We start from the raw sequence: 5,823 nt of genomic DNA on the forward strand, positions 1-5,823 counted from the left end.
GTGATGGATGCTGATTTGTAATTGCCAAAGAAACAACCGGTGTAGCTTCCTGTTTGACAGCATAGTAGTCAGAGAAATAACCTTGCATACCTAGTTCACATGGTCATGATATCATGATTAAACTGGATTTCTTTTGCTATGATAATAAAATTAACCATAGTGGACTCTACAGTTCAGAAAGAAGTGGTTAATTTGGCGCAAGATAGATAACATAATTCTGAAAAAAAACTCCATAATTTTTTTAGGCAAACCACAAAATACTTTAGTTAGAGGAGATAGTAAATAAAATACCCCTTCAATTCTAGAATTGTTATAGAGGCGTCACAACTATGCTACTACTACACAAATCTATGAATTTTTTTGAAATTAAATTATCACATCTAAACTCAAAACATCGGGGCATCCTTAATTCATACATTCAGAGCAATGCAAACCTCCTAATCGAACATGCTTGACCTATGTTCTAGAAACTTCTAAAAAAATTGTAAATCAATAGCAGATTCATGAACCATACATGACCTGATTAAGACCTAGTAAGGATAAATCAGTGTCTATATGAATGCAACCACGTACCTTTTATCTCTTTGTCTTTTACGTAATCCAATTCATATGATACCCTTGGTTTTCCTGAACTTGATGGGTAACAAACAGTCTTCAAATATCCCGAGGGAAGAAAATTATCTGAAAGCTGCACTCTAACCTGCAACAATAAGGGGAGAAAATTAAAATACACATTTGCTAGCAAAAATGATCACCATGATCTTAAATAAGCAAATAGAGCATTATCGTTTCCACAACTGCAAATGATAGAGTACAGCAAAACTGGAAGTACCAACCATCATATCTTGAAATATGTTGTTTACATCATCGACGGATCTAACAAAACTGAATTAAGTTAGAAACCTGATCAGGTGCAAGCTTGCAGTATGGAAGTAGATCGATCATGGGTACAAGAAAGGAATTAAATTCAATATTGAATAACCTCCTCACTCATCTTTGGTGCTTTTGCAAGAAAGGGATTAAATTCAATATCGGAGAGTAGATCTCTTATTTTAAGCTTGACTTGATTCTATTGTTAACTAAATTCTACAAAAAATAATGCCCGCGTTCTAAAATTTGAGTCATCTAGCAAAATGTAGTTCAATCTATAAAGTTGTTGGTGTAGGCATCCACTCTGCCTCTAAACCTCCATTTCTCTTTCTGTCATTGTCATATTTTTGCAGAATTTAGTTAGAACCATCAAGTGAGCTTTAGTTAACTCACAAGCTTATATACATCTAGAACTTTAAGTTATACTCAAATCTCTACAGAAAGGTGAAAAAACATGCAGGAACTAAGAACAGACCGTGAACTTCTAACAAAACCTCAAAACTGGCACATGAGCGGACATATCCTAATATTGAATGTAAGTCGGCATGAAGATGTCCCAAGATACAAACTTCGTGTAATTTATCATGAAAATTGTCCCTGATACAATCTAAATTCCAAAATTTCATAAATCTTTATTACATAAAAGACATATGTTTTGTTTGATTAAATATGCATACCAGACCTCTCCAACAAGGTGCACCCCTTCAAAATGCTTTATGAAGCTGACAAATATAGAAAGCATGTAGCCATACCTATTCTTGTGCATGTCTTCAGAGCTTGAGAAAAACGAGGTACCAACAGAATACTAATAGTTTGCTGAGTGCTAACCACCTTGCAGGCTGAATAAACACGATGGTCAAAGTCCTAATTAATTCAAACACAAACAACATAAAAAATTGAGATAGAAGCCACTACACACATACTTTTCTGAATCTGACAATCAATTGAATTGGTGCCTTTCTATTTGTACACTTATAGACATCTCAAATATCACAAATTACAGTTCAGATTTTGTTCACACCAGATTTTGTTCACATACTCTTGTAATTACTGGTAGTGAAAAAATGGTTTACAAATAGAACGTGGTGTGATCTTAAAAAAAGAATATAACCTGGTGTGTTGTTGCTTCAGCATCGCGTTACTACAATGGGAAGCCATCGGCCTCCTTCCCGCTAGCTCCGAGAAACCGCATTTCCGTTGTCGGGGTGCCGGCATCTTCTTCAACATGATAGCCCTCCCTCCATCTGCTTCTTGCTGTCTCCAGTTGTGCCAGCATCAGAGAACCATCCACCCCTAGCCTCGGCGAGTGCGCTGAATGGGCGACAGCAGAATGAGAGTTGGGACTGAAGATGCTATCACATGCCTTGGTGATCATGTGACCTGTCAGACAGCAGTGTAACGGATAGGATCAGCGGTCACCCCATCCCCGGATGCACAGTTCCTCCGGTCCTTGCCCGCCACAACCCAGAGCCCTCCGCCATGCCCCATCACGACTCAGAGCGCTCCTCCGTGCTCCACTCCTTAGCAATTTGTAAATCTAAGAAGTCAAAATCTAAGAAGTTGCTTCTACACATGAACATAAGAAAAAGGGGTACCATAAACTACAATTAGGCAAAACTTGTGAACCTTCTTAGTCTCACACCTGAAGCTACAAGCCCGTTGTGGCACCAGTCAGACAGTATACCTACAGATAGGATCGGCGGTCGCGACTTTCCCGGATGCACAGTTCCTCCGCTCCTTCCCCGCCACAATCCAGAGCCCTTTGTCATGCGCCGCCGTCACCCAGATCCCTCCTCCATGCTCCACTCCTTAGCAAAATCAAAGAAGGCAAAACAAACCACACATATAAATTTTGTTGTGAAGTTGCTTGTACACGTGAACATAAGAAAAAGGGGTACCATAAACCAAGGTTGGAAAAAGCGCTAGGCGGTAGGCGGGCGGTGACCCTCTGCCTAGCGCCTTGCCTGCCTAGGAGTAGCCTAGGCGGCCCAAGGCGTTTCATACGATAGCAGGTTAGGAGGATAATTATTTGGGTAGATTTCGTACCATAGCAGGTTAGAAAGACAATGTGGTGATAAAAGGATAGACTTTGTACCATAGCAGGTTAGAAAGACAATGTGGTGATACAAATAACATACATCAGGCAATGTGAAGAACTAAATATAGTCTATTCAATGGGGCAGCACGCCCATAGAAATATCAAATATTCAAATAGATTAGAGGCAAACATCACACAAACCCAATTGGCATAGCATTATAAATTATGAGTTCAGCAGTTCACACATCAAAATGAAGTTCTTTAATTCCTAGAATCTTATTGGGAAGACTTCTCTCACAAGTCAAAAAGGGAAATTCCACATGGACGCACACACAAACGGTTCGACTCACTGACATAAAGATATAATATATAAAAAGTACTTAAGAAAATACACATGTTCATTTGGGTCTCCCCAATTATCAATAGCCATTCTCCTCATCTGAATGCATCTCCTCCTCATCATCAAACTCCTCTTTTTCAGAATCAAATTCTTCTTCTTCATAAAGTTGTCTTGGTCTCGCACTTCTACATGGCTCGAGCAGTTCATCGCCTCCCATTGCTTCTCCAATGCCACTCCCTGGCATCCCTGTACTATTCATCTCCTCCTCATCTTTATCCATACATAAGGCTTCTGCATAATCATCTCCGCCCTCAAAAAGAAAACCTTGAGCTTTAGTAGTTTCAGCGGATAAGAGGACATCAGTGATCTTCTTCTCCTTGATCATTTGTTTCTTGGCCATCATTCTCGAGTTGAATTCTATGAACACAAGAGAGTTTAGACGTTCTGTAGTTAGCCTATTTCTTTTCTTCGTATGTATCTACAACAGGAAAAAACATAAGGATTAAGAACAGGGAATGTTTTGACATGTGACGGACTAATCAAGCTAGATGTGAGGTTAGAGAGTCAGGAGACTAACATTTTCGAAGGTACTCCAATTCCTTTCACAGACTGAAGAACTTGATGTCAATGAGAGGATTCTCACAGCCATCCTTTGTAGAGCTGGTGCTTCAGTTCCATAGAGCCTCCACCAAGATGCTATGAATTAAAGCACAGAATCAAGTTAACAATGTATTGCATAAATTCTGAATATATATTGAATAAATTAGACTTCACAAAATCAGAATGCATACCTGCATTATAATCAAAATTTTGACAACTCCTCGCAAGCTTCTTTGCAAATGATCCTTCTTTAATTCAAAATTGACAGCTTGATCTTGTTTGTCATCATCGCCATAATAAAAGGTCTCCACATAGCTAATGAACCCTTCGGCATTAAACTAAAATTAGGCAAAAATTGTGAGCCTTCTTAATCTCATACCTTAAGCTACAAGGCTGTTGTTATCATCAACCATTGCTGCTGTATGTGTGTATATTGGTATTCAACCTCAATTCCTCACAATTTATAAATCAAGCACATACCAGTAGCAGCCTCGTTGATGGTCTTTGTCACCGTCTGCTCCCACGAGGTCATCACGAGGCATCCGCTGCTCCTTCCCATCATCCATCATCTCCATCTTCCTCGGGCCCACGGGCTCGAGCACGATGCCAACGACGGCCAGAGGGGCGGCGACGCGCATGCCGGCAGGGGGAAGGAAGAACAGGGGCGGCGGTGCTCCCTCCTGGAGGAGGGAGGAGCAGGGGCGGTGGCATGTGCGCCGGGAAGAGGCCGGGAGGGCATGGGCGGCCAGGAGCGAGGGAGGAGGTGGGGGTGGGGCGGCGCCGGGATCCAGGGAGGTTGGGGGTCGGGCGGCGCCGGGAGTGAGGGAGAAGGTGGGGGCGGGGCGAGCCAGGATCTGGGGAGGAGATGGGGCGGCCGCCGGGGAGGAGGTCGGGGGCTGGCGGCGAAGGGATCTGAAGCAATCGCTAGGTCAGGAGGAACGGCGGGGAATCGCTAGGTTTTTTTCGCGGAAGGGTTGCGAGTTAACGGAGGTGGGAGGATGACAAAAAAACCAGAGGTGGGAGGATGACGAAAAAAACCCAGCGAAATTAAACCGCGGAGACTATTCACCAAGTCGTCCATTAGGAGTAAAGATTGTATATTATTCACGTACACTTTTGTAATTTGCATTTTTCATTTGTGCGCATAAGTTAAGTATCATCTTGGAGTACACTTTCAATGCTAATATTATGTTCTATGCTCAATGAAGCCCTTGTCCATCCTGTCAGTGGTGGTGGATTTTGTCAAGACCTATATATATCACTATGTGGTGTTTTGATCTCAACATCATTATTGCCTTGCTGCAATGCTTTCCATGTCTGGAGAATTTGTATATGAAGGTGATGATTTCACGCACATTGAAAGCCCATATATAATGTACTATAATTAATCGTTCAGCTATCACTCTTTCAACATAATCTTTTTTAGACATTAACTGTTTTCAATCTTCATCTCTATTTAGGCACTAACACATGGAAAAAAGGTATAACCAATCGATGGTTCAAGAAGCACTGGGATTTTCTCAGATCTCACGACATTCGTTTGAAGACAGTAACACTGGAAGTATATGCATCCAACAATGCAAACACTAGCTTTGTCACATTCTTCATGTTGAATGCGAGGGCACTATTGTCCGTGAGGATTAAGTTTTTCAACAAGAAATTTCTTATGGCGGCAGGTGTTGAACAACATAAAAAGAAGTTTCATGTGGACCTAAGGACTTCTGATCATGCTCGGCTTCTATTTACAACAACTTGTCATCATGATCCAGTAGAATTTCTGGCTGTTGATCTTGATTTTATGGATCAGACCGATCCATTTGATTGTGACTGCCGAAATGGTTGAGTTAGATGTCATTGGCCTGTTCAATCTGGATTTTGTCTAAACCTGGTGAGCAATTAATTCTCGTGCTTTTGTATTGTCTGTTAGCTGGAGTTAGATATTGTTGCCCTTTTCAACTCGGCTTTGACCCATATT

At 41.4% G+C, this 5,823-nt stretch overlaps 2 long non-coding RNA genes across 2 annotated transcripts; both read right to left on the reverse strand.

Annotated features, from left to right (window-relative positions):
- Positions 1–534: 534 nt before the first annotated feature.
- On the reverse strand, positions 535–2,250 carry LOC141020956 (uncharacterized). The gene is made up of 3 exons (XR_012180950.1): positions 1,982–2,250; positions 1,623–1,709; positions 535–700 (listed from the first exon to the last, which is right to left on the reverse strand). It is a non-coding gene; the product is annotated as an uncharacterized lncRNA (long non-coding RNA).
- An 896-nt stretch (positions 2,251–3,146) lies between these two features.
- LOC120975416 (uncharacterized) lies at positions 3,147–4,117 on the reverse strand. Its single transcript, XR_005771184.3, has 3 exons — positions 4,040–4,117; positions 3,826–3,944; positions 3,147–3,726 (listed from the first exon to the last, which is right to left on the reverse strand). It is a non-coding gene; the product is annotated as an uncharacterized lncRNA (long non-coding RNA).
- Between the last annotated feature and the right edge of the window lie 1,706 nt (positions 4,118–5,823).

The sequence above is a fragment of the Aegilops tauschii genome, chromosome 3 (genome assembly GCF_002575655.3).
Source record: "Aegilops tauschii subsp. strangulata cultivar AL8/78 chromosome 3, Aet v6.0, whole genome shotgun sequence".
Lineage (NCBI taxonomy): Eukaryota > Viridiplantae > Streptophyta > Magnoliopsida > Poales > Poaceae > Aegilops > Aegilops tauschii.